The sequence below is a fragment of the Caretta caretta genome, chromosome 8 (genome assembly GCF_965140235.1).
Source record: "Caretta caretta isolate rCarCar2 chromosome 8, rCarCar1.hap1, whole genome shotgun sequence".
Taxonomy (NCBI): Eukaryota; Metazoa; Chordata; order Testudines; family Cheloniidae; genus Caretta; species Caretta caretta.
The window spans coordinates 49520637-49542628 of NC_134213.1; the positions used below are offsets into that span (position 1 = coordinate 49520637).

The window sequence follows — 21992 nt, forward strand, 5'->3', positions numbered from 1 at the left end:
TTTGCAAGAGCTGGAAGTACTGTGATTGACACCCACCCTGAGGACTTGCATTGGGAGTTTGCAAATCAGCTGACAGCAATGCTTAATTTGTAATGAGAGGTGCCAGGGCTAAAACACTTTTTTTCATTCGTAACTGATGCAGCAAGTCCAGAGATGCTAGGGCTATAAACTGCCAAGTCTAGAAGTGCCAGAGCTCAGCCGTGGCACATATTAAATATCGGGTGACAGACAGAAAACCACACCAGACTTGTTTCAAAGAGCCTCATGACTTGCACGCCAATCTCACTTAATGGGGTGTTTTTTTCGGAGGAGAGGGGCTGACTCTGGATTTTCTGACCTCTGTGGTTGGTAGTTACTCCTGCCACGCAGCAACGCGTGTCAGCAAGCAGCCACAAACGGCAACGTTTTCAATTTCCTGAAGCTAGGCACCAACATAATTAGCCACACTAAGGCAGCTAGCCGCCCCCTGGGGGCAAGGGGCTGAGCTGGCAGAGCCGCTCCTCAGGAGACGTGCGGCTACCCCCCTTGCAAAGCTCAGCTCAGACCAGTTATTTTAGGTGCCTAACCGCCACCCTGGAAAATCCGGGGCTTCAGCGGCTCTCCCTGACGAGCAACCCACAGCGCCCCCTTCATACGCGAGAGCAGTCCGCGCAGTAGGGCACGCGGCTGCCCTGAACCGCCAATGACTGACGGGGCACGCGCGGCAGGCCCCTCGGTCAGAAGGCCGTAGATCGCCGCGCGCGCACCAACGAGCAAGAGGCAACAATAGCCGCTGGGGGCGCCCTCACACCGCCTTTTCCAAAGACCGCCCTCGACGGCCGCTTGGCCTGCGTCTCTTGGACCCGCGCGCGCGCTCCGCTGTTGGAATGCTCGCCGTCCTCTCGAACCTCAGCGCGGCTGCGCGACTCCCGGCCCTCCCCCCGCTCCTCCCCTCCTGCTCGCTCCCTCCCCCCCACTTCTCGGAGCGCCGGGGTTGGAGTGAAGCCGGAACGGGCCGGGCCGGGCACGCAGAGTTCTGCGACTGGTGAGCGAGGGGAAGGGGAACAACGTCTCGAGGTCCCGCTCCTGCGCTGTGCCTGGGCTGCCCCCTGTGTGCGGACGGGAGGAGGCGGTACCTCGCCCCTCTTCACCGGGGGGGGGGGCGAGCGGTTCTCTTTTGGGTCCGCTGGTGCCCGGAAAGGGGAGGGAGCTGCTTTCTTTCAGGTCCGCGAGTCTTTAGTCTCGCTTTGCCCTGCCCTGGGTGGGCGGCCTGAGCCTGTGACAGGTCCTCGTGACCTCGGGTGGCTTCTCCTGCCAGGGGGCGGCACTAGCTGTGACCTGCCGACATTGCTGCTGCCTCGGTGTTTGCCCCCCCCCCCCGGTCCTCTCAGAGTCGCCGGCTGCGCCTCCCCTGCCCCGAAAGGAGGAGGAGGAGACGCGAGGTGTGTGTGTGTTTTGGTGCGGGAGTTGCTGTGTCGTCCTGCTCCGTGTCCAGGTATTTCGTGTGTGTGTGTGTGTGTGTGTGTGTGCGTGCTTCCCTGCACTCCAGCGGTCCTTGGGTTAGTGCAGCTTTGCGGGGGTGTGTGTGTATGTGTTATGAAGCTGGCGTGTAATGGTAAAGTTGCTCGCCCTTTGAGCTGGGAAGGGGGGATTCGGTGGAAGAGTTCCTCTCTTCTCCTCATAGGAAAAGCGAAGTCACTTCCCAAGTCTAAAACTAGCAAAGCAGCAGTCTGCATCTGTCTGTGTGTCTGAGGAGCACAAACACTTACTTGATACACACAGCAAAACCCTTCATGCACATGGAGACACTTTAAAAACTCCTTAAAACGTAATCCCAAATGAGGGAGTCGCTCTCTGAAGGAGTGAGACTTTGCACGTCTGCTCTACTGTATGTTTCTAAAGTGTGGCAATTACTTCAATCTCACTGTCAAGGGTTCAGGGCTGGGCTGTTTGCATTTGATTTTGTTGTATGTTAATTACATCTCATATAATTTTTCTTAGCAAGGGATTTTGAATGTTTTTGTGTTTTGAGCTATAGATATAAAGTACCAGCCGCTTTAAAAAAATAAAACCAACAACGAGAAAAAAAACCTTCTGTTTAAAAGAAGCCTGTGTAGAAACATTTCTCATGTTTTCATTTTCAAGCTTTAGCCAGCTTCATGATGATATTGATGACATGATGCCAAATCCCACTTTGGTAAAGAGCAGCTGCACCCCCTACCTCTTTCACAAACTTCCTGCCTGTTAGGATAGAAAGCAACAAATTCTGTTCTCCGCAAACCCATGTTACCCCACTGAAGTGTTCACTTGACTTAAGGAAACTCCCAAGTTCTGTATGTCAACGTGCTTGCATGTTTTGGGGACTTAAAATTCACTTTATCCTGTATGTAAAGCCATCAACAAAGTGTAACAAAGCGGCCGTGTACAAATGGATTTTCAAAAAGAAAATGAGTACTTGTGGCACCTTAGAGACTAACCAATTTATTTGAGCATAAGCATCCGATGAAGTGAGCTGTAGCTCACGAAAGCTTATGCTCAAATAAATTGGTTAGTCTCTAAGGTGCCACAAGTACTCCTTTTTTTTTTGCGAATACAGACTAACATGGCTGTTACTCTGAAACCGGATTTTCAAAATATAACTTTTTGCCTTTTTTAAGACATCTGCACATATTGAAGTTTTGGAATTGGTGATTTTAAGGTTAATGCCCCAATTCTGCAGGCTTCCCGTGTACATGTACTCACCGTGATACATTGTGAGTCGTCTTCAAAAGTTAAGCACATGTATAAATCTCTGTAGGACTGGGGCCAACATTGTTTGTGCAGCACTTTTGGATTGTATGGTACATCTGACATAATTAAACATCAAATGATACTGGTATGAGGTAAATGTGCAGTTTGAACTTGATTGGGCCTGGAATACTGACTGACTTGTTAGCACAGAACGGTCTGAATAGTGTTTCTAAAAGGTGAAGCTAAATCTGAAGAACTGATGGAAGTATTTAACTGTAATTTTCATAGAGATATGGTGGAATACTGAGCCTCATTTTGTTTAGAGGGCTGAATTCAACTTTAAATTTTGGTTCATGTGCTAAGGTGTGGGCCACATACAACCCATGTCTGCACTGAAGCCTCCAGTGATGTCAATAAGAGGCTTGCATAAAGATCAAGGGTACAGTATGTTTTTCATTTTGTTACCAAACTTTTACTTACCATCACTATTAGTTCCTTATTTTCGCTTTCAGCATTACAGGGTGGGAAAATTTACTTGCATTTATGGTCACCTGTATTTCTGCCCCTTGTTCCTCTCCTTCCCTATAGTATTTTTGCTTCAAGTTTCCTGTCTTTATGAATCAGTCTATGAAATATAAAGTGTTATCATTAGGCTTTATATTATTAAGGGTATGTCTACACTATGGAATTAGGTCAAATTTATAGAAGTCGTTTTTTTTAGAAATCAGTTTTATATATTCGAGTGTGTGTGTCCCCACAGAAAATGCTCTAAGTGCATTAACTCGGCGGAGTGCTTCCACAGTACCGAGGCGAGTGTTGCATTGTGGGTAGCTATCCCACAGTTCCCGCAGTCTCCGCTGCCCATTGGAATTCTGGGTTGAGATCCCAATGCCTGATGGGGCTAAAACATTGTCGCCGGTGGTTCTGGATACGTATCGTCAGGCCTCCGTTCCCTCCCTCCCTCCGTGAAAGCAAGGGCAGACAATTGTTTCTTGCCTTTTTTCCTGAGTTACCCATGCAGACGCCATACCACGGCAAGCATGGAGCCTGCTCAGGTAACCGTCACCGTATGTCCCCTGGGTGCTGGCAGACGCGGTACTGCATTGCTACACAGTAGCAGCATCCCATTGCCTTTTGGCAGCAGACGGTGCAATACGACTGGTAGCCATCATCGTCATGTCCAAGGTGCTCCTGGCCACGTCGGCTAGGAGGGCCTGGGCAGACATGGGTGCAGGGACTAAATTTGGAGTGACTTGACCAGGTCATTCTCTTTAGTCCTGCAGTCAGTCCTATTGAACCGTCTTATGGTGAGCAGGCAGACGATATGGATTGCTAGCAGTCGTACTGCACCATCTTCTGCCAGGCAGGCAAGAGATGAGGATGGCTAGCAGTCGTATTGTACCATCTTCTGCCGAGCAGCCATGAGATGTGGATGGCATGCAGTCCTTCTGCACCGTCTGCTGCCAGCCAAAGATGTAAAAGATAGATGGAGTGGATCAAAACAAGAAATAGACCAGATTTGTTTTGTACTCATTTGCTTCCCCCCCTCCCCTGTCTAGGGGACTCATTCCTCTAGGTCACACTGCAGTCACTCACAGAGAAGGTGCAGCGAGGTAAATCTAGCCATGTATCAATCAGAGGCCAGGCTAACCTCCTTGTTCCAATAAGAACAATAACTTAGGTGCACCATTTCTTATTGGAACCCTCCGTGAAGTCCTGCCTGAAATACTCCTTGATGTAAAGACACCCCCTTTGTTGATTTTAGCTCCCTGAAGCCAACCCTGTAATCCCTGTCATCAGTCGCCCCTCCCTCCATCAGAGCAACGGCAGACAATCGTTCCGCACCTTTTTTCTGTGCGGACGCCACACCAAAGCAAGCATGGAGGCCGCTCAGCTCACTTTGGCAATTAGGCATTAAACACCACACGCATTATATAGCAGTATATGCAGCACCAGAACCTGGCAGAGCGATACCGGGCGAGGAGGCGACGTCAGCGCAGTCACGTGAGTGATCAGGACATGGACACAGATTTCTCTGAAAGCATGGGCCCTGCCAATGCATGCATCATGGTGCTAATGGGGCAGGTTCATGCTGTGGAACGCCGATTCTGGGCTCAGGAAACAAGCACAGACTGGTGGGACCGCACAGTGTTGCAGGTCTGGGACGATTCCCAGTGGCTGCGAAACTTTCGCATGCGTAAGGGCACTTTCATGGAACTTTGTGACTTGCTTTCCCCTGCCCTGAGGCGCATGAATACCAAGATGAGAGCAGCCCTCACAGTTGAGAAGCGAGTGGCGATAGCCCTGTGGAAGCTTGCAACGCCAGACAGCTACCTGTCAGTTGGGAATCAATTTGGAGTGGGCAAATCTACTGTGGGGGCTGCTGTGATGCAAGTAGCCCACGCAATCAAAGATCTGCTGATATCAAGGGTAGTGACCCTGGGAAATGTGCAGGTCATAGTGGATGGCTTTGCTGCAATGGGATTCCCTAACTGTAGTGGGGCCATAGACAGAACCCATATCCCTATCTTGGCACCGGAGCACCAAGCCGCCAAGTACATAAACCGCAAGGGGTACTTTTTGATAATGCTGCAAGCTCTGGTGGATCACAAGGGACGTTTCACCAACTTCAATGTGGGATGGCCGGGAAAGGTACATGACGCTCGCATCTTCAGGAACTCTGGTCTGTTTCAAAAGCTGCAGGAAGGGACTTTATTCCCAGACCAGAAAATAACTGTTGGGGATGTTGAAATGCCTATATGTATCCTTGGGGACCCAGCCTACCCCTTAATGCCATGGCTCATGAAGCCGTACACAGGCAGCCTGGACAGTAGTCAGGAGCTGTTCAACTACAGGCTGAGCAAGTGCAGAATGGTGGTAGAATGTGCATTTGGATGTTTAAAGGCGCGCTGGTGCAGTTTACTGACTCGCTTAGACCTCAGCGAAACCAATATTCCCACTGTTATTACTGCTTGCTGTGTGCTCCACAATATCTGTGAGAGTAAGGGGGAGACGTTTATGTTGGGGTGGGAGGTTGAGGCAAATCGCCTGGCTGCTGGTTACGCGCAGCCGGACACCAGGACGGTTGGAAAAGCACAGGAGGGCGCGGTACGCATCAGAGAAGCTTTGAAAACCAGTTTCACACCATAGCCTGGCCAGTCATGAAAGTTCTTTGTTTCTCCTTGATGAAACCCCCCGCCCCTCGGTTCACTCTACTTCCCTGCAAGCTAACCACCCTCCCCTCCTCCCTTTAATCATTGCTTGCAGAGGCAATAAAGTCATTGTTGCTTCACATTCATGCATTCTTTATTAATTCATCACACATTCATCACACAAATAGGGGGACGACTACCACGGTAGCCCAGGAGGGGTGGTGGAGGAGGGAAGGAAAATGCCACACAGCACTTTAAAAGTTTCCAACTTTAAAATTTATTGAATGCCAGCCTTCTTTTTTTTGGGCAATCCTCTGTGGCGGAGTGGCTGGTGGCCTCCCCCACCACGTTCTTGGGCGTGTGGAGGCTAAGGAACTTGGGGAGGAGGGCGGTTGGTTACACAGGGGCTGTAGTGGCAGTCTGTGCTCCAGCTGCCTTTGCTGCAGCTCAACCATACACTGGAGCATACTGGTTTGGTCCTCCAGCAGCCTCAGCATTGAATCCTGCCTCCTCTCATCACGCTGCCGCCACATTTGAGCTTCAACCCTGTCTTCACCCCGCCACCTCTCCTCCCGGTCATTTTGTGCTTTCCTGCACTCTGACGTTATTTGCCTCCACGCATTTGTCTGTGCTCTGTCAGTGCGGGAGGACAGCATGAGCTCAGAGAACATTTCATCATGAGTGCGTTTTTTTTTTTTTCTTTCTAATCTTCACTAGCCTCTGGGAAGGAGAAGATCCTGTGATCATTGAAACACATGCAGCTGGTGAAGAAGAAAAAAGGGCAGCGGTATTTAAAAAGACACATTTTATAAAACAGTGGCTACAGTCTTTCAGGATAAACCTTGCTGTTAACATTACATACATAGCACATGTGCTTTCGTTACAAGGTCGCATTTTGCCTCCCCCCACCACATGGCTACCCCCTCAACCTTCCCCCCTCCCCGTGGCTAACAGCGGGGAACATTTCTGTTCAGCCACAGGCAAACAGCTCAGCAGGAACGGGCTCCTCTGAGTGTCCCCTGAAAAAAAGCACCCTATTTCAACCAGGTGACCATGAATGATATCTCACTCTCCTGAGGATAACACAGAGAGATAAAGAACGGATGTTGTTTGAACGCCAGCAAACATACACTGCAATGCTTTGTTGTACAATGATTCCGGAGTACGTGTTACTGGCCTGGAGTGGTAAAGTGTCCTACCATGAAGGATGCAATAAGGCTGCCCTCCCCAGAAACCTTTTGCAAAGGCTTTGGGAGTACATCCAGGAGAGCCGCGAATGCCAGGGCAAATTAATCCTTTCACATACTTCCTTTTAAACCATGTATAATATTTTAAAAGGTACACTCACCGGAGGTCCCTTCTCTGCCTGCCGGGTCCAGGAGGCAGCCTTGGGTGGGTTCGGGGGGTACTGGCTCCAGGTCCAGGGTGAGAAACAGTTCCTGGCTGTCGGGAAAACCGGTTTCTCCAGTTGCTTGCTGTGAGCTATCTACAACCTCATCATCTTCTTCTTCTTCTTCGTCCCCAAAACCTGCTTCCGTGTTGCATCCATCTCCATTGAAGGAGTCAAACAACACGGCTGGGGTAGTGGTGGCTGAACCCCCTAAAATGGCATGCAGCTCCTCAGAGAAGCGGCATGTTTGGGGCTCTGACCCGGAGTGGCCGTTCGCCCCTCTGGTTTTCTGGTAGGCTTGCCTCAGCTCCTTCAGTTTCACGCGGCACTGCTTCGGGTCCCTGTTATGGCCTCTGTCCTTCATGCCCTGGGAGATTTTGACAAAGGTTTTGGCATTTCGAAAACTGGAACGGAGTTCTGATAGCACCGATTCCTCTCCCCATACAGTGATCAGATCCCGTACCTCCCGTTCGGTCCATGCTGGAGCTCTTTTGCGATTCTGGGCCTCCATCATGGTCACCTGTGCTGATGAGCTCTGCATGGTCACCTGCAGCTTGCCATGCTGGCCAAACAGGAAATGAGATTCAAAAGTTCGCGGTTCTTTTCCTGTCTACCTGGCCAGTGCATCTGAGTTGAGAGTGCTGTCCAGAGCGCTCACAATGGAGCACTCTGGGATAGCTCCCGGAGGCCAATACCGTCGACTTGTGTCCACAGTACCCCAAATTCGAGCCGGCAAGGCCGATTTAAGCGCTAATCCACTTGTCAGGGGTGGAGTACGGAAATCGATTTTAAGAGCCCTTTGACTCGAAATCAAGGGCTTCATCGTGTGCACGGGTGCAGGTTTACATCGATTTAATGCTGCTAATTTCAACCTAAAGTCCTAGTGTAGACCAGGGCTAAGATTCTAATGAGATTAATACGGCACGGGAATTCTCAGTCATTGTTTCAGCCTGTCTGCAGATTCAGGAAGAGAACAGTACATCAGCTACTCTTAGGTTTCAGAGTAGCTATTCTTAGTTCATGATTGAAAGGTTATCTTTGCAACTGGTAGGGCAAGAACCTTTGTTTTTACTGAAAACTCAGATTTTGCAGAATTTGAATATTCTATGTGGGCCATATAAATACACAAAGTGGAACAGATCCAGCCCGTGGTCTGGTTGTTTGATGTTTATGACATGTTAGACAACTTACACATAACATCCTTATGTAATTATGATATTTGGAACATGTTAATTCCATTGACTATCGAAACACCATTAGTTTCCTTTCTTTTCTGGTGATGGTATAATTCAACCTGTGCTTCATTGGCATTTGTTTAGTAACACATCACTTGTGAATCTGTGTCTTCCACTTTTATTCCCTTTTTTGCCTGTGTAGGTCTTTGTTCTTGAAAGATATTAGCAAGTCTTAAGTAGTCTAGCTGGTAGCCCCCCCTGGGGCATGTACGCTTGCTTTTTAATGTACACATTTGAGCCCAAGAATACAAAAAAGTCTCTTTCTCAAATGCTTGTAAGCAGTGAGGACCGCAGAGCCCAGGCTCCGGCCTCAGCCCAAACGTCTACACAGCAATTTTCCGCCATTGAGCCCAAGGCCCTCAAACCCAAGCTAGCTATGCCCATGCTGTGGGTCTTTTATTCCAGTGTAGACATACTCAAAAAGGTGTTTTCCCAAATGCCACTCTTCCTTCTTGGTGGTGACCTATGTGCTTTCTTCCATCTCCTAAGATGTTTAGTATTTACTAAGTTTTCTTAATTTAAAAAATATTTTTATTTTCCACTGTTGCAGGTACTGTAGTCTTGGGTTGTTCTTCTGTTCTCAGCCTTGTTTCCGCAAATACGGACTTCATTTTGACTTCATTCCCATTGTGTTGCCCCTTCTTCTTTGTAGCTGTTAGGCCATGGGGCTCATGGCTGATACTGGTAAGAAAGCTAGCTTTTGACTTAGTGGTAACTTTGGCATTCCAAGACGCAGGGATGACTCTGCTCAGTGTCTATGAGGTATAATGAAGAGCATGGTCCCAACCAGTGCTCTCTCTTTCTCCTTCACTCTAGGAAAAGGATCAGGATGGCCTTCTCAAACTCCTATTAATAGAGGCTCCTGTAACAAAGTTGACTAGTGTCCTCAGTAGTGTCAAATAACCACTCAGTCTGGACACAAATCACAAGTAAATTAATTGTATGCAGTGTTGTTGTAGCCGTGTCGGTCCCAAGATATTGGACAGACAAAGTGGATGAGGTAATAGCTTTTACTGGCCCAACTCTCACTAGCAGAAAATGGTCCAATAAAAGATATTATCTCATCTACTTTGTCGCTCCAGGAAACTACTTGTAATCTAGAAAGAAGAAATACATTTACAAGTTTCTAACATAAAAATGTTAGAATCTGAATAAATGTAAGTTAAGCTATATAATTGCTTAAATAAATGTGTACAGATAAAATGTATCTTCCTGGTTATCAAAAAATAGTACCAAATTTAGTGTGAAGGCTATATTTTAGTTGTAAATCACCGTGTTTTAATGGTTACCAACCAGTGAGAATCATCTTTTCTTTAGGAAAATAACTAAAAAATATTAAATGCAAGACATAATTTAAATCATTTTAATGAAAGTTTCCTGCTTTCTTCTTGAAATTATGATTAAAATTAGTGATTGATTTAAATCAAAGCAATTTAAATCTACCCTGCCTCCTTTATATATCCTAAAGCAGAGGTGGGCAAACTACGGCCCGCAGGCCGGATTTGGCCCGCCAGCCATTTTAAACAGGCCCTCAAGTTCCCGCTAGGGAGCAGGGTCTGGGACTTTTCCCACTCCGGCACTCCAGCCAGGGAGCAGGGTCAGGGGCCGCTCAACGTGGCTCCCAGCATTCGGCTCCTATGCACTCCAGTGCCCACCTCTGGTACTCCAGTGGGAGCTGCAGGGGCGGTGCCTGCAGATGGGGCAGCGTGCAGAGCCACCTTGCTTCACCTCTTCATAGGAGCCAGAGAAGGGACTTGCTGCTGCTTCCAGGAGCTGCTTGAGGTAAGCGCCGTCCAGAGCCTGTATCCCTGAGCCTCCCCCCTGTGCCCCAACCCCCTGCCCCAGCCATGATCCCCCTTCCGCCCACTGAACCCCTTGATCCCAGCCTGCAGCACCCTCCTGCAGCCCAAACCCCTCATCCTCAGCTAGAGCCTGCACCCCAACACCCTGCCCCAGCCCTGATCCCCCTCCCATCCTCCGAATCCCTCGGTCCCAGCCAGCCCACAGCATTCTCCTACACCCCAAACTCCTCATTTCCAGCCCCACCCAAGAGCCCACTGTGACGTTGCACCCCATAATGCTTTATGGAAATATATTTATTAATATAAGTATGACACAACTGGAATATCTTTTATGCTATGTATGCCATGTAATACATCTCTGCAAAGGTTATGATCTACTGAACATATTCATCCTATTTGTATGCATGTATCATTCTTGTGTTTGAAGTTATGAATATTGGCTGTGCACTAGTTTGATTTTAAATAGCCTTAGTAAGTCATTTGGGCAGCTTCTTTAGAAAGGAATTTGCAAGTTAAGTGCCCAATCAAGAAACACTTAACGGACAATGGATCTTGGAAGGCTCCAATCCACATAAGAAGTCTACCTGAGGACGTTCAAGGTAGCATGTGAACAATGGCTGTTACCTGTGACCAGAAATAAGAGAGAAATACCCCCTTGGAATAGGTTTCAGAGTAACAGCCCTGTTAGTCTGTATTCACAAAAAGAAAAGGAGTACTTGTGGCACCTTAGAGACTAACCAATTTATTTGAGCATAAGCTTTCGTGAGCTACAGCTCACTTCATCGGATGCATACCGTGGAAACTGCAGCAGACTTTATATATACACAGAGAATATGAAACAATACCTCCTCCCACCCCACTGTCCTGCTGGTAATAGCTTATCTAAAGTGATCATCAGCTTGGGCCATTTCCAGCACAAATCCAGGTTTTCTCACCCTCTACCCCCCCACACAAATTCACTCTCCTGCTGGTAATAGCTCATCCAAAGTGACCATTCTCCCTACAATGTGCATGATAATTAAGGTGGGCCATTTCCAGCACAAATCCAGGTTTTCTCACATCCCCCCCACCCCCATACACACACAAACTCACTCTCCTGCTGGTAATAGCTCATCCAAACTGACCACTCTCCAAGTTTAAATCCAAGTTAAACCAGAACATCTGGGGGGGGGGGGGGGAGAGGAAAAAACAAGAGGAAATAGGCTACCTTGCATAATGACTTAGCCACTCCCAGTCTCTATTTAAGCCTAAATTTATAGTATCCAATTTGCAAATGAATTCCAATTCAGCAGTTTCTCGCTGGAGTCTGGATTTGAAGTTTTTTTTGTTTTAAGATAGCGACCTTCATGTCTGTGATTGCGTGACCAGAGAGATTGAAGTGTTCTCCGACTGGTTTATGAATGTTATAATTCTTGACATCTGATTTGTGTCCATTTATTCTTTTACGTAGAGACTGTCCAGTTTGACCAATGTACATGGCAGAGGGGCATTGCTGGCACATGATGGCATATATCACATTGGTGGATGTGCAGGTGAACGAGCCTCTGATAGTGTGGCTGATGTTATTAGGCCCTGTGATGGTGTCCCCTGAATAGATATGTGGGCACAATTGGCAACGGGCTTTGTTGCAAGGATAAGTTCCTGGGTTAGTGGTTCTGTTGTGTGGTATGTGGTTGTTGCCCACCACCAACCTCAGCCTGGTCCAGTCCACACAAGAGATCCACTTCCTGGACACTACAGTGCTAATAAACAATGGTCAAATAAACACCACCCTATACCGGAAACCTACTGACTGCTATTCCTACCTGCATGCCTCCAGCTTTCACCCTGACCACACCACACGATCCATCGTCTACAGCCAAGCTCTGCGATACAACCGCATTTGCTCCAACCCCTCAGACAGAGACAAACACCTACAAGATCTCTGTCAAGCTTTCTTACAACTACAATACCCACCTGCAGAAGTAAAGAAACAGATTGATAGAGCCAGAAGAGTTCCCAGAAGTTACCCACTACAGGACAGGCCTAACAAAGAAAATAACAGAACGCCACTAGCCGTCACCTTCAGCCCCCAACTAAAACCCCTCCAATGCATTATTAAGGATCTACAACCTATCCTAAAGGATGACCCAACACTCTCACATATCTTGGGAGACAGGCCAGTCCTTGCCTACAGACAGCCCCGCAACCTGAAGCAAATACTCACCAACAACCACATACCACACAACAGAACCACTAACCCAGGAACTTATCCTTGCAACAAAGCCCGTTGCCAATTGTGCCCACATATCTATTCAGGGGACACCATCACAGGGCCTAATAACATCAGCCACACTATCAGAGGCTCGTTCACCTGCACATCCACCAATGTGATATATGCCATCATGTGCCAGCAATGCCCCTCTGCCATGTACATTGGTCAAACTGGACAGTCTCTACGTAAAAGAATAAATGGACACAAATCAGATGTCAAGAATTATAACATTCATAAACCAGTCGGAGAACACTTCAATCTCTCTGGTCACGCAATCACAGACATGAAGGTCGCTATCTTAAAACAAAAAAAACTTCAAATCCAGACTCCAGCGAGAAACTGCTGAATTGGAATTCATTTGCAAATTGGATACTATAAATTTAGGCTTAAATAGAGACTGGGAGTGGCTAAGTCATTATGCAAGGTAGCCTATTTCCTCTTGTTTTTTCCTCTCCCCCCCCCCAGATGTTCTGGTTTAACTTGGATTTAAACTTGGAGAGTGGTCAGTTTGGATGAGCTATTACCAGCAGGAGAGTGAGTTTGTGTGTGTATGGGGGTGGGGGGGATGTGAGAAAACCTGGATTTGTGCTGGAAATGGCCCACCTTAATTATCATGCACATTGTAGGGAGAATGGTCACTTTGGATGAGCTATTACCAGCAGGATAGTGAGTTTGTGTGTGTGGTTTTTGGGAGGGGGGTGAGGGGGTGAGAGAACCTGGATTTGTGCAAGAAATGGCCCAACTTGATTATCATGCACATTGTGTAAAGAGTTGTCACTTTGGATGGGCTATCACCAGCAGGAGAGTGAATTTGTGTGGGGGGGTAGAGGGTGAGAAAACCTGGATTTGTGCTGGAAATGGCCCAACCTGATGATCACTTTAGATAAGCTATTACCAGCAGGACAGTGGGGTGGGAGGAGGTATTGTTTCATATTCTCTGTGTATATATAAAGTCTGCTGCAGTTTCCACGGTATGCATCCGATGAAGTGAGCTGTAGCTCACGAAAGCTCATGCTCAAATAAATTGGTTAGTCTCTAAGGTGCCACAAGTACTCCTTTCCCCTTGGAATAGTGTAGGTGTTCCCTGGTGAGATAGATGCTGCTATGGGCTCACAAACAAGGACAGATCCATTGGTAGGTATATGTGTGTCTAAATCAACCAGGTATGACTCAGACCTAGAATGAGGTGTGCAATAAAATATATGCTTTAGTTAAACCAGAGTAATGGACTTGATTCAAAAATTACGGGGTGAAATTGTACAGTTGATGTTATGCACGAGATCAGACTTAATGATCATAATGGTCCCTTGAAGCCTGGAAATCTATGCGTCTATAAAATACGGAAAATAGGGAGGGAGTGTTTTGTTTTGTTTTTTTAAACTATCAGTCAGGTTTTCTCTAACCTCTGTTAAAACATATTTGCAATTAATGATGTAAGGAAGAAACAGTGAAACACCAGGTTTGGATGATAAGGCAATAACTTGTGTCTAAAATGAGTGACATAGCTTGTACTGAGATACAGGTGAAACCACCAATAGGAAATATGAACCAAAGTGTAACTATTTTTGTAACAACTAAAAGGAAAAATTTCAGGTAGAAACTTTATTATACCTATGTGTTTTGTCTTTGGTATGCTCTAAATATAATCAAGGCCTCAAGTACTCTGCAGCAAGCTGGTCTTAAGTGAATTAAATGTGAAACAGAATAATACAATCAGTACTGTAGCTCTTTATCTTGCTATTCAATTTGTTTCTGCTACATTTTAAGCCTGCCAGAAGCTTTTTTTTATTGATGCATAACTGCTTTGTAGAATTTTCTAGGGATGAAACCTAAAGATTTTGGCAGTTGAATTGTATGGTGTCTGGGGAGTTAGAGGAGACGTTTTGTAATTGTGGGATGAGCCCATTCAGCATTTAAGTTACCTTTATATTTCAGGCTTCTTAATCCATTGAGATAAATGGGATAGTTCTCAGAGGTGTGAACTATTATTTCAAGCTGCTTGCATACACAGAAAAACAGCATTGCATTGGCTTAAATTCTGCTCGCATGTTCGGGGTTGTCTTGGCCTGGTTTACACACACAGTGATCTCTGCCCCCCAGTATTATTTTGGTTAGTAGTGAGATTCTTTGACTGAAAAAAATGCACCAGTACAATGACATTGGTATGAATGCAGTTATACTGGGTTGTGAATATGCCTTCTACTGGTATAGTTTATTCCCCTTCTCTTATAAAGGCACCTCCATGCAGTTGTAACTGTGTATACGCTATGGAATTTGAACTGATTTTAAAGCAATGCAACTTTTTGTGTGTTGACAAGTCTTTTACATCCATAAGGTTGTAACCTAATTTTCTGACTTGAAAGCTTGGATTCTGCTGCACCCTTTTGTGGAAAATACTGTAGAATGGTAGAATACCTCCTGAATAGAATGACACTAGCTGTTGTCATACCTTCTGTTGTCTTGTTAACAAGGCCATGCTTACCTTCTTTTAAAAATGAACTTAATGCTTATGGATAGTGCCCTACCAAATTCATGTCTGTGAAGAACGCATCATGGACCATGAAATCTGGTCTTTTTTGTGTACTTTTATCTTATACTATGCAGATTTCATGGGGAGACCATGAATAATAAATAAATAAATTGGTTAGTCTCTAAGGTGTCACAAGTACTCCTTTTTGCGAATAGAGACTAACACGGCTGTTACTCTGAAACATGGGGAGACCAGCGTTTCTCAAAATGGGAGTCCCAACCCAAAAGAGGGTTGTGGGGCAGTGGTGTGGGCACAAGATTTTTGTAAGGGGGTCGTGGTATTGTCACCCTTACTTCTGTGCTGTCAGAGCTGCATGGCTGGAAAGTGGCAGCTGCTGGCCACATGCCTAGCTCTGAAGGCAGTGCCCTGCCAGCAGCAGTGCAGAAGTAAGGGTAACAATACCGTACCATAAAAAGAATATGAGTGCTTGTGGCACCTTAGACACTAACAAATTTATTAGAACATAAGCTTTCGTGGGCTACAGCCCACTTCATTGGATGCATAGAATGGAACATATAGTAAGAAGATATATACATACAGATAAGTTGGAAGTTGCCATACAAACTGAGGGGCCAATTAATTAAGATGAGCTGCTATTAGCAGGAGAAAAAAACTTTTGTAGTGATAATCAAGATGGCTCATTTAGACAGTTGACAAGAAGGTGTGAGGATACTTAACGTAGGGAAATAAATTCAATATGTGTAATTACCCAGCCACTCCCAGTCTCTATTCAAACCCAAGTTAATGGTACCTAGTTTGCATATTAATTCAAGCTCAGCAGTGTCTCGTTGGAGTCTGTTTTTGAATCTTTTCTGTTGCAGAATTGCCACCCTTACTTTTCTTTTACTGAGTGGCCAGAGAGGCTGAAGTTTTTGCCTGTTAGGATTCCCTAAGTTAAGTATCCTCACACCTTCTTGTCAGCTGTCTAAATGGGCCATCTTGATTATCACTACAAAAGTTTTTTTCTCCTGCTGATAACTCAGCTTAACTAATTAGCCTCTCACAGTTTGTATGGCAACTTCCAACTTATCTGTGTGTGTGTGTGTGTGTGTGTATATATTGTGACAGGGTCGGGCTGGATGGCTACAGGAGAGTAATAGAAGGCAGATATATTAGCCCCAGGTTAAGTAGGTCCCTTTTCCCTGGGTAAAGTAACGGAAGGTTCCAGAACGATCAGGAACCTTCTAGAGACAAGGAAGACAGGCTGATTAGAACACCTGCAGCCAATCAAGAAGCTGCTAGAATCAATTAAGGCAGGCTAATCAGGGCACCTGGGTTTAAAAAGGAGCTCACTTCAGTTTGTGGTGCGTGTGTAAGGAGCTGGGAACGAGAGGTGCTTGGAGCTGAGAGTGAGAACACATACTGTTGGAGGACTGAGGATAAAGAAGGTGTTGGGAGGAGGCCATGGGCAAGTATTCCAGGGAGTTGTAGCTGTTGCACAGCTGTTCCAGGAGGCACTCTAGACAGCTACATGCCATAGGGCCCTGGGCTGGAACCCGGAGTAGAGGGCGGGCCTGGGTTCCCCCCCAAACCTCTCAACTCCTGGTCAGACACATCCTGGACTGTGGGTTCATGAAAACGGCCAAACTGAGGGCTGCCGTGAAGCTCCAAGGCGAGCAAATCCTCCAATAAGTGCAAGAGGAGGAACTTTGTCACAATATCTTCTTACTATATGTTCCATTCTGTGCATCCGATGAAGTGGGCTGTAGCCCACGAAAGCTTATGCTCTAATAAATTTATTAGTCTCTAGGGTGCCACAAGTACTCCTGTTCTTTTTGCGGATACAGACTAACACTGCTGCAACTCTGAATACCATACCATGCCACGCATACTTCTGCCTTCAGAGTTGGGTCAGGACCCCTACAGTTACAATATTATGAAATTTTGGATTTAAATATCTGAAGTCAATAAACTTGTGGATTTTTAAAATCCTCTGACCGTGAAATTGATCAAAATGGATCATGGGCTGTACTTATGGGGAAAAAATCCTCCGTTCATGCACAGAAAAGGTAAAGGACAGGCAGTGATAGTACCTTCTAGTTTATTCCAGAACTTGAATTTGCATCCGGAATCATGATGGATTGATTTAAGTCACTCTTGTTGTGCATTTGTACTTTAGTTATTTTTTATAAAGAGAGGCTAATTCTTATTGGTTGATAACCATTAAAACATGTTGATTGTCAAGTAAATGTAGCCTCTACGCTAAATTTGGTACTATTTTATTTTGCTAACCAGGAGGAAACATGGTCTGTATATGTTCAAGCAATTAAATAGCTCAACATACTTTTTTTTCAGATTCTTGCACAGAATTTTTTTATTATGTCAGGAAATGATGAATGGTGCATTTCTTATTTACTAATTGGTTTTTTTGTTTTGCTCATAATTTGTGTTGAGCTGTGTTTGGATGGACATTAGAATTAAATTAAAAATGCATGAAACCAGGATTTTAATTATTTTCTTAAATAAAATCTTATGTACAGGATACACAAGAAAATTTTTTATCAAAACAGGCAACTGATGTATTAAAAAAGGAATTATCTGTAGTTAGTGAATTTAACCGGTTGTTTCTGGTCACCGTGTTCTTGAAGTCTTTAAAAGTAGTATATCTCATTCTCTCACACCTAGCTTTTATTAATAGATTGGAAGAGGGAAAACAAGCTTTCCTGCTTCCAATTGATCTCTTAACGTTGAACTGAACTTGTAGAATGAACTGAAATAAAGAAAATATTCTCTCTTCCCTTGAAAAAGGCTGTCAAAAACTGGTTTAGCACTTCAACAATTGGTGATTCCAAGTGATTAGTCAATGACTACCACCAGTTCACTGATTTGACTTTCTTTAAAACTCTAGCAGCAAACAAGTAGTGGTTGGATAGTTTTTAATTTAATTTTTAGTTTAAACAATTGTAATAGATTACAGTAAGTTTGACTTCACACAGTTATTAAACTTCAAATTAAATTTTAAGTAACTTTATTTTTTGAAAAACAAAATTAATTTAATTAAAAAAATCAGATTTAAATCCACTCTGATCTCCACCTATTTTAGCTGAAAACTTAAATCCAGGTACAATAAGGGTAAAAAAGCAAATCCTGTAAGAAGTGCACCCAACATCTCACAAGCATGAGGGAGTTTATACCGTTAATTCTGGAATCAGAAAGCCAGTGAAAATGCTTGCAAAATTTCTAGGCCCCTTCTTTGGAAATTAGATCTATAGAAAGTCTTTTTTCCTGGTTATAGAAATGAATATGTGTGAGTACAGCACTGACGGATCAAGCAGAAACGAATCCTGTATTTCAGTGGCATGTTCTTTTTTTGGATAGCCTTCCGTGTTCAAAATATATTTTGAATGTCATATGGAGCCATTAAGTAGATGTAGAAACAAAAGTTTCTAAATGTTGCTGTTACTTTTTGAAGGTTGAAAATCGAGTTTGGTGGTATGGGAGTTGCAGTATTTAATTTCATGGGTACTTGTTGTATCAAGCTTGCAAGTATAATCAATTCACTTCCGAATGGCATTTTTTGCCTTCCTATTGGCATACTGAAGATTTAGCCTTTCTCTTATCATCTGCTTTCCATTCTTCCATCACTGGGGGAGAGTTGGTAGGTATCCCGCCGCAGGAGGCTGCACAGGGTTCCCCTTCAGATTCCTCCATTGTTACTCAATTAGCCAGAGCAATTATTGTTGAGAAACTCATTCCTTTTGTGCATGGCCACAGAAGGGCAGAGAGCATTGCTTCAAAAATTATTGGCTCCTGCTGGCTAGGGAGTCAGAGTTGAGGACTGGAAATACAGCCCGGGTCTCCTGTATAGTACAGTGGAGTCACATCTTACGCGGGGGTTAGGTTCTAAAGTCAGCACGTAAGGTGAAAATTGTGTATAGTCAAAATTACTCTTGAAAATCCCTTAAGTCGCCCATAAAGTACAGTGTACTGTACATGGTTTTGTGTAGCCTGTACAGTAATATGTATACAGTAATCTACAGTATATAATGAGTACATAAGCAAAATATAATTTTACACTATTTTTAATTACATGAGAGAGAGAGAGACGGAAGAATGAAAGAATAAAAAAGGAAAACAGTAAACCTAACCACTCACCATACATCCTGGATATTCTTGCTAGTCTACGACGACTAAGACAATGGTGATGCAACGATGATGAATGGTGACTATGATGATTAGTACAGTGCCTGTATGATCAATGAAACGATGAAGATGGGTGCTGTACACGCTCCGATGATTAGTCTTCCTCTTCCCCGACAACGCTATTGAGGGGTCCTAAGGGCTTGATGTCAATCCAGGAGATGGAGGTGACGGAGAACTTGGGTGATGGAGAGCGAGTCATAGATGAAGTGGTTGGCTCTGGTTCAGCTCGAGAAGTTGATTGTGCAGGCTCATCTGCTGCTGGTTTTTTTTCTTGAAAAACATGGTGATCGGCAGCTGTCGCTGTTGTCTCTTGAGCTGCTCGAACATTTCTTGATAGGGTCTCAAATCGTCCGTAATACTACATGTGATTTTTGAGGCTTCGTTCCATAGAGGGATCGTATTCAGAAATTAAATCATTCACGTGTTTTCTACTTGGAACACTTAAGCAAATTTATGAAGATTCCAACTTGCTTGCTCTTCCTGTTCGTGGTTGTCTTCTTCGTCTTCTGAAGATGATTTTTATCAATTCCTCTAACTCTTCGTTAGTTAATGTTTCTCTATAGCCCTCAATTAATTCTTCAGTTTCTTCCTCAAGGATGTCGACGAAGCCATTACCACCTGCTTGCTTGGCCATCTGAATAATGCGTTTTACTTCTTTGTCAATGGTCGGGAAACCCTTAAAATCATTCACACATTCTTTTTTTAGGTTTCACCAACATACATTGACTGTGTCAGGCTTGATTGCATCCATTGCCTGTTTAACGTAAGTGATGCAATCAGCAGTGTTGAAGGACTTCCAACACTCCATCACATTAAGATTGGGATCAGCATCCATAGCGCTACGTATCCGTGAGAATGTAAGCCTGGGGTACGTGGCCTTGAAACAGCAAATCACGCTTTGCTCGAGAGGATGGAGGTGGTATGGGGGGGTGGGGGAAGATGACTTCAACATGGTTATGCGCACCGGGGTGCCTCAGGATGGCCAGGAGCATTGTCTACTATAAGCAACATTTTAAAGTCAAGTCCTTTCTCTTTGAGGTACCGCTTGACCACTGGATTGAAACACTTTTGGCACCAATCCAGAAATAATGCTGCTGTCACCCAAGCTTTTTTATTTCATTGCCAGAACACAGGCAGGAGATTTTTGTTCTTGCCTTTTAGGGCACGGGGATTTGTGGCCCTGAAGAGCAAGCCTAGCTTTATTAAATGCCCAGCCGCATTGCCACAAAACAGTGTCACACGGTCTTTAGCTGCTTTGAAGCCGGGGCTTGTCTTTCTGATTTCGAAGTGTAAATGTGGTTGGGCATTTTTTTTCCAGAAGAGCCCAGTCTCGTCAGCATTAAAAACTTGTTCCGGAAGATAGCCCTTTTCTTCTATGATTTTCTTTAATTGTTCGGGATAGGCTTTTGCTGCCTCTTCATTGGCAGATGCAGCTTCACCAGTAGTCTGCACGTTTTTGAGGTTGAAGCGGTTCCTAAAACTGTTAAGTCAACCTTGGCTGGCATTGAATTCCTTCTCATCAGAAGGCTGTCCCTCTTCGGCGGGAGGTTTGAACAGCGCGTAGAGGCTAAGAGCCTTTTCTCGCAACTTATTGCCATCGATAGGCACACCTTTACGGTTCATATCTTCCAGCCATAAGTTTAATGCCTTTTCGGCCTTCACTAAAGACTTATCACGCACCTGGCTCGTCGCTTTAGCAGTTATTGGAGCACTTGATGCGACGGCTTGACGAATTTCTCTCTCTCGAATCTTGATGGCACGGATGCTAGATTCGTTGTGCCCATATTTACGCTCCACACTGGAGACCGACATACCGTCTCTCAATAAATCTAACACAGCCAGTTTTACCTCCAGCGTTGGAACAGAATGCCGTTTCTTCGGTTGAGCACCAGATGAAGTAGTTGGCTTGTGTTTAGGGGCCATGTTGTACGAAAAATATGTATCTTTAAACACTAGAATCACACACAGCACGGCGAGATGCTTACACTATGAGAGGCATGCGGGAACTGAGACCAACTGAGGGAACAGCAGATTCACATCTCCCATCTCACGCTCACTCCGGGACATACGCTCATTGAGTGGAATGCTGGGCGGAATCGCCCGCAACTATTTAAACTGTTATTTTTCTTTCTTTTTTTTTTTTTTTTGCTGAGTGCGTATAGTTGAATTTGCGTAAGTTAAATGCGTGTATGATGCGACTCCACTGTATTACAGAAAGCTGCTGCTATGTCAGTTCAGTCAAAAAATGTTTGAACAGATTAGTATTTCATTTGATAGTAGAGCAGTAAGTAAAGCAACTAAGATGATCTGACTTAGCTTAGAATGTCTATCTGCAAAATCATGAGACGTTGACATAGTACAGGTTCTGCGGGGAAAAAGTAGCATGGCTGAAAGGTCTCTTGATCATAATTTGTAATACAAGCAAATATGGTGGGATAGTCTTATGGTGAAGTTACTTTTCCACAAAAAGGACCTTAGTATAGGCTGTGTTTCAGTGTGAAACTGTGATCTGCACATTACAAGACATTGGAAACTTGGGACTGTGGTTCACACTTCACTGTATTGGAATTCATTATGAGCCAGCTCCAGTGTCGTCTTATGTCTCGGGAATCACTTTGAAAAAGGACCCACAAGACAGATCGGGGCACCTGCAAGAAAGGAGGGATTCATCATCTTCCTCCTCAAAGGCAGCCTTGAGACATCTGCAAGACCATGGTACCCAATGTGGAGCTGGCCATTTGGCCTACATCTTCCTGGTACAAGGGCAGGAGATTTCG

At 45.0% G+C, this 21992-nt stretch overlaps 1 protein-coding gene across 2 annotated transcripts in view; it reads left to right on the top strand.

The window, feature by feature from the left end:
* The first annotated feature begins 906 nt into the window (after window positions 1-906).
* RABGAP1L (RAB GTPase activating protein 1 like) overlaps window positions 907-21992 on the top strand; it is a 551596-nt gene continuing 530510 nt past the window's right edge. Inside the window, exon 1 of one of the 2 annotated variants that reach the window (XM_048861147.2) lies at window positions 907-1024. The gene's annotated coding sequence lies outside the window, so the exon portion shown is untranslated. Of the gene's footprint in view, window positions 1025-1359; window positions 1475-21992 lie in introns of those variants that run through there. The other variant, XM_048861149.2, reaches the window with a different exon arrangement.